At 44.9% G+C, this 12617-nt stretch overlaps 1 pseudogene; it reads right to left on the bottom strand.

The window, feature by feature from the left end:
- Positions 1–609: 609 nt before the first annotated feature.
- On the bottom strand, positions 610–4010 carry LOC116373432 (zinc finger protein 91-like; annotated as a pseudogene).
- Positions 4011–12617: the final 8607 nt, after the last annotated feature.

Genomic DNA, 12617 nt, shown 5'->3' with positions numbered 1-12617 from the left:
TTATAGTTTTCACCTGGGTTCACCTGGTCAATCTATGTCATGAAAAGAGCAGGTGTCCTTAATGTTTTGCAAAATCAGTGTGTTGTGTCTACTAGCTCATTCCCACAGAAACCTGCAGAGGGAAGCAGTACCACCCAGTCACCCATCAGACTCCATTGTGAGATGTCTCACAGAGGATATTCAACCCTAAAAGCAAATTCAAGGTAATCTCAATATCTTTACAGTAGAAGCTAACAAAACACAACAAAACTGACAAGGTGCACACTGATCAGTAAAGAGAGGCTAACATTCTATAACACTCCCTTTCCTCTGCATTGTTCTCTCACAGTGAGAAACTATAGGATTACAATAGTGTTCTACACTTTCTTCATTTGATCCAATTCAACGTTGCCAATTATTTAATGACATGATAATTAAGTGGAGTGTCTATTCTTAGCTGGTCTGAGAAAACTGATGAGGTTTCTCTCCTTTATGTGTACATTGGTGTCTTTTTAATTGGCCCAATCTGTAGAATCTCTTCCCACAGTCAGTGCAGTGATAAGGCTTCTCTCAAGTGTGTAGCCGTTGGTGTGTTTTCCCAATTGGGAAAAACTCTTGCCACATTGAGAGCAGAAGTAAGGCTTCTCTCCTTTGTCTTTTCTCTAATGACCTTTAAGCTCAGCTGGTGTTTTAACATTTCCTACAGTCAGATCAGTGGTAAGGCTCCACTCATGTTTCCCTTGGTGTCTTTTGAAATGGCACATTCAAGAGAAACACAGAGCAGGAGTAACGCTTCTCTCCTGTGTGTACATGTTCAGGTCATTTTAAGGTGTCCGGACGAGAGAATCTTGCCCCACAGTCAGAAAAGGAGTAAGGCTTCTTTCTTTTGTGTATACATTCATGGCTTATTAAGTATCCCAGGTGAGAGAATCTCTTTCCACAGTCAGAGCAGGGGTAAGGCTTCTCTCGTTTGTGTATATGTCCATGTTTTTTTAAGTGGCCCAGTGTAGAGAAACTCGCCCCACATTCAGAGCAGTAGTAAGGCTTCTCTCCTGTGTGTGTTCTCTGATGAATTTTTAGTGATGTTTATGTTTTGAAGCATTTTCCACATTCAGAACATGAGTAAGGCTTCTCTCCTGTGTGTATACGTTCATGTTGTTTTAAGGTACCCATTAGAGAGAACCTATTTCCACAGTCAGAGCAGGAGTAAGGCTTCTCTCCTGTGTGTGTTCTCTGGTGACGTTTTAGTGATGTTGATCTTTTGAAGCTTTTTCCACATTCAGAGCAGGAGTAAGGCTTCTCTCCTGTGTGTGTTCTCAGATGAATTTTTAGTGATGTTGATGTTTTGAAGCATTTTTCACATTCAGAGCAGGAGTAAGGCTTCTCTCCTGTGTGTTTTGTCTGATGAATTTTTAGTGCAGTTGATCTTTTGAAGCATTTTCCACATTCAGAGCAGGAGTAAGGCTTCTCTGTGTGTATACGTTCATGTCTTTTTAAGGTGCACGGTCGAGAGAAACTCTTTCCACAGTCAGAGCAGGAGTAAGGCTTCTCTCCTTTGTGTATACGTTCATGTTGTTTTAAGTATCCCAGGTAAGAGAATCTCTTTCCACAGTCAGAGCAGGAGTAAGGCTTCTCTCCTGTGTGTGTTCTCTGATGAATTTTTAGTGATGTTGATGCTTTGAAGCATTTTGCACATTCAGAGCAGGAGTAAGGCTTCTCTCCTGTGTGTGTTCTCTGATGAATTTTTAGCGCAGTTGATCTTTTGAAGCATTTTCCACATTCAGAGCAGGAGTAAGGCTTCTCTGTGTGTATACGTTCATGTTTTTTTAAGTGGACCAGTGAAGAGAAACTCGCCCCACATTCAGAGCAGGAGTAAGGCTTCTCTCCTTTGTGTATATGTTCATGTTTTTTTAAGTGGACCAGTGAAGAGAAACTCGCCCCACATTCAGAGCAGGAGTAAGGCTTCTCTCCTGTGTGTGTTCTCTGATGAATTTTTTGTGATGTTGATGTTTTGAAGCATTTTCCACATTCAGAACAGGAGTAAGGCTTCTCTCCTGTGTGTGTTCTCTGATGAATTTTTAGTGATGTTGATGTTTTGAAGCATTTTCCACAGTCAGAGCAGGAGTAAGGCTTCTCTCCTGTGTGTGTTCTCTGGTGACGTTTTAGTGATGTTGATGTTTTGAAGCATTTTCCACATTCAGAGCAGGAGTAAGGCTTCTCTCCTGTGTGTATACGTTCATGTTGTTTTAAGGTACCCATTAGAGAGAACCTATTTCCACAGTCAGAGCAGGAGTAAGGCTTCTCTCCTGTGTGTGTTCTCTGGTGAATTTTTAGTGATTTTGATGTTTTGAAGCATTTTGCACATTCAGAGCAGGAGTAAGGCTTCTCTCCTGTGTGTGTTCTCTGATGAATTTTTTGTGATGTTGATGTTTTGAAGCATTTTGCACATTCAGAGCAGGAGTAAGGCTTCTCTCCTGTGTGTTTTGTCTGATGAATTTTTAGTGCAGTTGATCTTTTGAAGCATTTTCCACATTCAGAGCAGGAGTAAGGCTTCTCTGTGTGTATACGTTCATGTCTTTTTAAGGTGCACGGTCGAGAGAAACTCTTTCCACAGTCAGAGCAGGAGTAAGGCTTCTCTCCTTTGTGTATACGTTCATGTTGTTTTAAGTATCCCAGGTAAGAGAATCTCTTTCCACAGTCAGAGCAGGAGTAAGGCTTCTCTCCTTTGTGTATACGTTCATGTTGTTTTAAGTATCCCAGGTAAGAGAATCTCTTTCCACAGTCAGAGCAGGAGTAAGGCTTCTCTCCTTTGTGTATACGTTCATGTTGTTTTAAGTTTCCCAGGTGAGAGAATCTCTTTCCACAGTCAGAGCAGGAGTAAGGCTTCTCTCCTGTGTGTTTTGTCAGATGAATTTTTAGTGCAGTTGATCTTTTGAAGCATTTTCCACATTCAGAGCAGGAGTAAGGCTTCTCTCCTGTGTGTGTTCTCTGATGAACTTTTAGTTCAGTTGATGTTTTGAAGCATTTTCCACATTCAGAGCAGGAGTAAGGCTTCTCTCCTGTGTGTGTTCTCTGATGAACTTTTAGTTCAGTTGATGTTTTGAAGCATTTTCCACATTCAGAACATGAGTAAGGCTTCTCTCCTGTGTGTATTTTTAGGTGTATTTTTAGCTTTGATAGAATTGGGAAAATCTCCTCACAATGTGGGCAGTGGTGAGACATCTTTGCTCTGTGATCTTCCTGCTGATGCTCTCTGGATGTAGAGAATGTCTCAACATGGTCTCCTGTGTGAACAATATCAGAACAACCAGTCAATTGGTGTGATATACATGTCAATCAAATGTATTTATGAAGCTCTTTTTACATAAGTTGTAACAAAGTCCTTTACAGAAACCAACCCGAAATCCCAAAAGAGCAAGCAATGCAGATGTAGAAGCACAGTAGCCAGGATAAACTCCCTAGAAAGCAGGAACTTTGGAAGAAATGAGAGGAAGCAGGCTCAAATGGGTGGCCAGTCCTCTTCTGTCTGTACCGGGTGACATATGTGACGTATGTATTTATATCAGTAGGCTGTACAATACAGGGGAATATAACTATTCTAAAAGTGGGTAAGAGATGAAAGCTAAAAAGGGGAGTGTCATCCTCCACTTACTATCAAAGGTTAGTAACTACACAGACTAATTTCATATCATCCTCCACTCACTATCACAAGAGTTAGTAACTACACAGACTCATTTCATAGAACTTTAAAACACTGGCAGTTTGTCTACTTCACTTCTTTAGTCTACTCTCTGATCACTCCAGATAGCCCAGTTAATAAAACAAATGCTGGCAATACTGGTGTTAAACCATGCACGTCTCAGTAGCATAAAATAACACCTACCGTCTCATTGAAACAGTTCATCATGAAACAGTTCTACTGCAACTTTTCATACACAGTGGGAAGTTGGAATGAACAACAAACTTAGTTAGTTAGAACCAGCTCTTACCATGATTAACACATTTCCCAATCTTCTCCTCCTCTTCTTCTTCATCTTTAATGTTGACATTCAGCTCCAGTGTTTGACTGCAGTCTTCCAGCTTCACTGATGCCATCTCTGGATCCTGCAGTGCAAACTGGGCCCCACTGTCACAATCAGGACCCAGTGACTGTGGGTTTGCACTCAGTGTGGAAGGAGAGAGGCAGGCTGGGTTTGTCATTACTGTTGATGTTACTGGCCTCAGACTTAATTCTAGTCCTGTAGTAACAATGAGAAACAGAAACAAATGTTATTGTCTTGACAGTTCTGGCACTTTCTTTATTCTCTAAAAATATATGATATGTTCAATTATCTAATTCAGTGCTTGACTTGGACTGAAATGGGTGCTGGTACTGTTTATATTTAGGCACAGGAGCTCCACAATACTGTTGAGCTAATATTCTATAAGAGGAACGGTCACGACTTCCGCCAAAGTCCGGTATATTGTTTCCATACAGGTGTTTTTTCGTGTATTAAATACCTCGTCCACGCATCTCAACTCTCCTGTGCCTGACTCCTTTTCACCAGTTACCCAAAGCCTTGACAGAAACACGGCAGGTGCCCCTGCAGTAGGGATTGAGGAGCGAGTCCAGCAACACGCTGCTATTCTCCAGCATCTCGGCAGCGCCATGGACTGCGTCCTGCAAACCATGGAGCGATGGAAGAGAGGAGGAGTTCCTCCAGCGTCTCCACCAGCACCACCAGTTTCAACTATAATCACCCCTCCTTCACCTGGTCCCAGTGGGATTCGGCTCGCCCTCCCGAGGGAGTATGATGGTTACGGCGGTGGGATGTCAGGGGTTCTTGCTCCAGCTAGAGATCTACCTGGCAACCGTCCACCTAGCTCCCTCAGGCCGAGAAAGCGCGGCCGCCCTCGTCTCCTGCCTCTCAGGGAAGGACCTGGAGTGGGCCAACGCCTTATGGCGGGAAGAAGAAGCCGTGTTGGACCATTTTGGGATTTCAACCGCCGCTTTCGGGCAGTCTTTGACCATCCGCCTGAGAGTAGAGTGGCGGGTGAACGTCTCATACACCTGAGGCAGAGGACGAGGAGTGCACAGGAATTCGTGTTGGACTTCCGGACCCTGGCCGCGGCATGGAACGACAGGGCCCTGATCGATCACTACATGTGCAGTCCGCGCGAGGACGTCCGTCTGGGAGTTGGCCTGCAGGGACACCACTCTCATATTCAACCAGCTGGTGGACCTGTCCATCCGACTGGATAGCGTGCTGGCTACCCGCGAACATCCAGATCGGGGTCTGTCGATTCCATCCCCCAGCACCACCACTCCGACGCCCATGGAGCTGGGAGGTGCTGCACTTAGGGCAACCGGAAGCGGGGCCATTCCATGCACCATCTGTGGCCGCAGAGGGCACACTGCCGGTCGGTGCTGGGAAGGTTCCTCTGGGAGTCGAGGCAGCAGGCAGGGCACTCTCGTGTCACCCCAGGTGAGTCGGCACCAGGCTCACCCAGAGCCACTGGTTGCTCACATGGTTTTGTTTATAAATTTTCTTGAGTTTTCACCGAATTCCCAGCATAAGGCGCTCATAGATTCAGGTGCAGCTGGGAATTTTATTGACAGATCATTTGGCCATAGTTTAGATATGCCCTTCCCTGTGCACGCCCTAGAAAGTCGACCATTAGGGTCAGGGCTAACTATGGAGGCCACCGCTCCTCTGGGCATGGTTACGCAGGAGGGTCACAAGGAGAGAATCAGTCTCTTCCTTATTGATTCTCCTGCATTTCCCGTGGTGCTGGGCCTACCCCGGTTGGCCTGTCATGAACCCACTATTTCGTGGCAACAGATCTCTCTCATGGGGTGGTCACGAAAGTGCTCGGGGAGGTGTTTAGGGGTTTCCATCGGTGCTACTATAGTGGAAAGCCTAGACCAGGTCTCTACCGTGCGCATCCCCTCTGAATATACCAATTTGGCTCTCGCCTTCTGTAAGAAGAAGGCGATTCAATTACCACCCCATCGACGGGGGGGATTGTGCGATAAATCTCCTGGTAGACACAGCACTTCCCAGGAGTCACGTGTATCCATCCCCTGTCGCAAGAGGAGACAGGGAGGAAATGGAAACATATGTTTCCGAATCTCTGGGGCAGGGGTACATTCAGCCCTCCACTTCACCTGCCTCCTTGAGTTTATTGTCATGAAGAAGAAGGATAGATGTCTGCGCCCATGTATTGACTATCGAGGCATTAACCAAATCACTGTGAGGTAGTTACCCGCTGCCTCTCATAACCAGTGCGATCGAGTCAATGCACAGGGAACACTTCTTCACAAAATTGGATCTCAGGAGCGCTTACAACCTGGTGCGTATCCGGGAGGGAGAAGAGTGGAAGACGGTGTTTAGTACCACATCAGGCCATTATGAGTACCTTGTCATGCCATACGGGTTGATGAATGCTCCATCAGTCTTCCAATCCTTTGTAGACAAGATTTTCAGGAACCTGCACGGGCAGGGTGTAGAGGTGTATATCGATGACATTCTGATTTACTCCTCTACACGCGCCAAGTATGTGTCCTTGGTGCGCAGGGTACTTGTACGACTGTTGGAGCATGACCTGTACGTCAAGGCTGAGAAATGCCTGTTCTTCCAACAGGCCGTCTCCTTCCTAGGGTATCGCATTTCCACATCAGCCACTAACCTCTCCCCCTTCCAGTGCGTACTGGGGTACCAGCCGGTTCTGGCACCTAGGCATCAGAGCCAGATTGAGGTTCCTGTGGTGGACAACTGGTTTAGGCGCTCGTAGGAGACATGGGACGCCGCTCATGTGCACCTTCAGTGGGCCGGGAGGCGTCAGAAGACTGGCGCAGGTGACTCTCGACCCTCCACCTGCCCTGCCGGAAGCTGGGCCCGCGGTTTGTGGGGCCATTCAAAGTCCTGAGGAGACTGAACGAGGTTTGTTACAGGTTACAGCTTCCCCCCGATTACCATATTAACCCCTTGTTCCATGCGTCTCTCCTCAGGCCGGTGGTGGCTGGTCCACTCCAGGAGTCTGAGGTGCGGGAGGTTCCTCCGCCCCCTTTGGACATCAAGGGGGCCCCGGCGTATGCAGTTCGAGCCATACTGGACCCCAGGAGTCTAGCGAGGGGCCTTCAGTACGTCATGGAGTGGGAGGGGTACGGTCCGGAGGAGAGATGCTGGGTGCCGGTGGAGGACTTATTGGATCTGTTGATGCTGCAGGAGTTCCCCTGTCTCCATCTGGGTCACCCTACGCCTCGTCCTCCGGGTCGTCCCCGAGGCCGGTGTCGGCGCGCGGCTCAAGGGGGGGTTACTGTCACGACTTCCTCCGAAGTCAGTCTTTCTCCTTGGGCGGCGCTCGGTGTCACCGGTATTCAAGCCATCGCCGATTCACTTTTAATTTTCCATTTGTTTTTTTCACACCTGGTTTCAATTCCCCCATTACAGATTCAGTATTTAACCCTCTGTTTCACACATGTATGTGTGCGTGTTTGTTCTATGTTGAAGACTGTATCTGACGGCTGGTATTTTGTTGCCGGGCTTTGTATCTACACCTGTTTATTCGTGGTACCGGTATATTTCACGGACCGTTGTATTGTTTCTATACCCGTGTTTTTTTGTGTAATAAATACCAGAAACAAACATCTTTCTGGTAAGAAGAGGGGCAGGGGCGTATGCCTTATGATTAACGAGACGTGGTGTGATCACAACAACATACAGGAACTCAAGTCCTTCTGTTCACCTGACTAATCGCTGCAGCTGTTCATAGTCCATCGGTAAATAGCCCACCCAATTTACCTACCTCATCCCCATACCGTTTTTATTTATTTACTTTTTTGCTCTTTTGCACACCAATATATCTCTACCTGCACATGACCATCTGATCATTTATCACTCCAGTGTTAATCTGCAAAATTGTAATTATTCACCTACCTCCTCATGCCTTTTGCACACAATGTATATAGACTCTTTTTTTCCCTACTGTGTTATTGACTTGTTAATTGTTTACTCCATGTGTAACTCTGTTGCTGTCTGTTCACACTGCTATGCTTTATCTTGGCCAGGTCGCAGTTGTATATGAGAACTTGTTCTCAACTAGCCTACCTGGTTAAATAAAGGTGTTCTCAACTAGCCTACCTGGTTAAATAAAGGTTCAATAAAAATAAAATAAAAATGGAATTCCTCACAATCAAATGTCGACCGCATTATCTACCAAGGGAGTTCTCTTCGATTATAATCACAGCTGTATATATTCCCCCCCAAGCAGACACATCGATGGCCCTGAACAAACTTTATTTGACTCTTTGCAAACTGGAAACCACATATCCTGAGGCTGCATTCATTGTAGCTGGGGATTTTAACAAGGCTAATCTGAAAACAAGACTCCCTAAATTGTATCAGCATATCGATTGCGCAACCAGGGCTGGTAAAACCTGGGATCATTGCTATTCTAACTTCCGCGACGCATATAAGGCCCTCCCCCGCCCTCCTTTCGGGAAAAGCTGACGACTCCATTTTGTTGCTCCCTGCCTACAGACAGAAACTAAAACAAGGAGCTCCCGCGCTCAGGTCTGTTCAACGCTGGTCCGACCAATCTGATTCCACGCTTCAAGACTGCTTCGATCACGTGGACTGGGATATGTTCCGCATTGCTTCCAACAACAACATTGACGAATACGCTGATTCGGTGAGCAGGTTCATTAGAAAGTGCATTGACAATGTTGTTCCCATAGCAACGGTTGAAACATTCCCAAACCAGAAACCGTGGATTAACGGCAGCTTTCGCGTGAAACTGAAAGGGCGAACCACTGCTTTTAATCAGGGCAAGGTGACAGGACACATGACCGAATACAAACAGTGTAGCTATTCCCTCCGCAAGGCAATCAAACAAGCTAAGCGTCAGTATAGAGACAAAGTAGAGTCACAATTCAACGACACAAGAGGTATGTGGCAGGGTCTACAGTCAATCACGGATTACAAAAAGAAAACCAGCCCCGTCACGGACCAGGATGTCTTGCTCCCAGACAGACTAAATAATTCTTTGCCCGCTTTGAGGACAATACAGTGCCACTGACACGGCCCACAACCAAAACCTGCAGACTCTCCTTCACTGCAGCCAATGTGAGTAAAACATTTAAACATGTTAACCCTCGCAAGGCTGCAGGCCCCAGACGGCATCCCCAGCCGTGTCCTCAGAGCATGCGCAGACCAGCTGACTGGTGTGTTTACGGACATATTCAATCAATCCTTATCCCAGTCTGCTGTTCCCACATGCTTCAAGAGGGTCACCATTGTCCCGGTTCCCAAGAAAGCTAAGGTAACTGAGCTAAACGACTATCGCCCCGTAGCACTCACATCCATCATCATGAAGTGCTTTGAGAGACTAGTCAAGGACCATATCACCTCCACCCTACCTGACACCCTAGACCCACTCCAATTTGCTTACCGTCCAAATAGGCCCTAACCCATCTGGACAAGAGGAATACCTATGTGAGAATGCTGTTCATCGACTTCAGCTCAGCATTTAACATCATAGTACCCTCCAAACTCGTCATCAAGCTCGAGACCCTGGGTCTCGACCCCGCCCTGTGCAACTGGGTACTGGACTTCCTGATGGGCCGCCCCCAGGTGGTGAGGGTAGGTAACAACTTCTCCACGGCAACTGCTCCGCCCACAACCATAAGGCTCTCCAGAGGGTAGTGAGGTCTGCACAACACATCACCGGGGGCACCTAGGACACCTACACCACCCGATGTCACAGGAAGGCCATAAAGATCATCAAGGACAACAACCACCCGAGCCACTGCCTGTTCACCCCGCTATCATCCAGAAGGCGAGGTCAGTTCCGGTGCATCAAAGCAGTGACCGAGAGACTGAAAAACAGCTTCTATCTCAAGGCCATCAGACTGTTAAACAGCCACCACTAACATTGAGTGGCTGCTGCCAACACACCGACTCAACTCCAGCCACATTAATAATGGGAATTGATGTAAAATATATCACTAGCCACTTTAAACAATGCTTCTTAATATAATGTTTACATACCCTACATTACTCATCTCATATGTATATGTACATTGGGGCAAAAAAGTATTTAGTCAGCCACCAATTGTGCAAGTTCTCCCACTTAAAAAGAGGCCTGTAATTTTCATCATAGGTACACTTCAACTATGACAGACAAAATGAGAAGAAAAAAAATCCAGAAAATCACACTGTAGGATTTTTAATGAATTTATTTGCTAAAATATTTTGAGATTTGACCCTAATAACCCAGACCTGTATGTTCAAGGCACCTTGTATCATTGCCTGGAGGAATGTGCTGAGATGCAAATGTTTTGGAGCTCAGTACTGAGCTATATCTCTGAGATGACCTCTACCCCAATACCACTAATCCATAAGCTATGCCTCCTAAATCTTTACCCAGAGAATATCTCTTTACATAGGAGAGAAAATAAAAAATGTTTGACCTCTGTCTATTACAAGCTAGACGTTCAATTGCTCTCCACTGGAAGTAAGTCAGTTCCCCCTCACTTGGTCATTGGTTAAAATAATTAACATCAAGCCTGGCTCTTGAAAAATGTACTTATATAGTGAAAAAGAAAGCCCCAGAGTTTCATAATATTTGGGATCCTTTTGGTGAGTTTTTGCAAACTGATGATATTGTAGAAGCATTGGAACTGTAAATCTGTATATTCTCTATATTTTATGTGAATATTGGCTCTAGTCGAAGCGTAATCTGCATTATCTACAACTGTATATTATACTTTATTTATTTATATTCTTGGATTTCTTTATGTTTGGTTGTTATGTTTTCATCTCTCTTTGTGTTGGGGGGGTGAAAAGAGAAAATACAATTGTATTTTTGTAATTGTTCTACATGGAACTAATAAGTATATGTGGGGGGAAAAGAATGATGAGGGCACTGTGTTCTTGGGGACCTTCAACGCTTCAAGGGGCTGGAAGCACTGCATCTCACAAAAAAATCTAAAAACCTATTTTTCCTTTGTCATTATGGGGTATTGTGTGTAGATTGATGTTTTGTTTATTTAATCCATTTTAGAAATGTGGGAAAAGTCAAGGGGTCTAAATACTTTCTGAATGGGGGAGGGGATACCTGGTAAGTTGTACAACTGAATGCATTCAACTGAAAAGTGTCTTCCGCATTTAACCCAAATAAAATCAAATATATTCATAAAGCCCTTCTTACATCTCACAGTGCTGTACAGAAACCCAGCCTAAAACCCCCAAACAGCAAGTAATTCAGCCCCTCTGAATCAGAGAGGTGCGAGGGGCTGCCATAATGGACATCCACGTCTTTGGCACCCGGGGAACTGTGGATGCCTCGCTCAGGGGAAAAAAAGACTGATTTTTACTTTGTCAGCTCAGGGATTCGATCCAGCAAACTTTCGGTTACTGGCCCCAACGCTCTAACCACTAGGCTACCTGTAAGTATTCATATAAATAGGCTGTGCAATGCAAAAGGGGAATACAACTATTCTAAAAGTATCTCAGGTTTTGTTTCATAGAACTTTAAAACACTGGCAGTTTGTCTACTTCACCTCTTTAGTCTCCTCTCTGGTGCTGGTGTCAAACCATGCAAGTCTCAGTAGCATGAAATAACATCTACCTTCTCATTGAAACAGTTCATCATGAAACAGCTCTACTGCAACTGTTCATACACAGTGGGAAGTTGGAATGAAAAACACAAACTTAGTTAGTTAGAACCTGCTCTTACCATGAGAAACAGATGTCCCAATCTTCTCCTCCTCTTCTTCATCTTTCATGTTGACATTCAGCTCCAGTGTTTGACTGCAGTCTTCCAGCTTCACTGATGCCATCTCTGGATCCTGCAGTGCAAACTGGGCTCCACTGTCACAATCAGGACCCAGTGACTGTAGGTTTAGAGTCAGTGTGGAAGGAGAGAGGAGGCCTGCGTTTGTCCTCACTGTTGATGTTACCGGCCTCATACCAGAGTCGGCAAGTACTAGAGGAGAAACGGACACAAAAGTAGTGTCTTCAAAGTCCTGGCACTTTCTTTATTCACTATTAAATATATTTGATTTTTTCTTGGTCAATTATCTAATTCAGTCCTTGACTTGGACTGAAATAGTTACCGATACTCATTTTGTGTGCCGGTACTGTTTATATTTAGGTGCAGGAGCTTCATAATACATTTGAGCTAAAACTTAACCTGTTGTAGATAAATGCATACAAGACTCAAAAACCATTTAGTACAAGGTTACAGTTTGTTTTTGGCAGCACTGTGTACTATTTTCCTTAACCTTCTTCACGGTATTATTCCAATCAAAAAACAATTGTATTTCCATATAGAAATACATAGACAAACTGAATGTGTCAATATTCTACACATGTAGAAACTGATAATCATTACATTTAAGGTCACACTACTGTTTTGAAGCTGAAATGGATAATTATTATTCTAATTCTATAGTTAGAATATAAATAATGGGCACTTCAACCTTCTCATTGAAACAGTTCATCATGAAACAGTTCTACTGCAACTGTTCCTGCACAGTGGGAAGTTGGAATGAAACAAACTTAGAACCTGCTCTTACCATGAGAAACAGATGTCCCAATCTTCTCCTCCTCTTCTTCATCTTTAATGTTGACATTCAGCTCCAGTGTTTGACT

This window comes from Oncorhynchus kisutch, unplaced genomic scaffold (assembly GCF_002021735.2).
Source record: "Oncorhynchus kisutch isolate 150728-3 unplaced genomic scaffold, Okis_V2 scaffold4050, whole genome shotgun sequence".
Classification (NCBI taxonomy): domain Eukaryota; kingdom Metazoa; phylum Chordata; class Actinopteri; order Salmoniformes; family Salmonidae; genus Oncorhynchus; species Oncorhynchus kisutch.
This window is presented reverse-complemented; position numbering and strand designations above follow the sequence as displayed.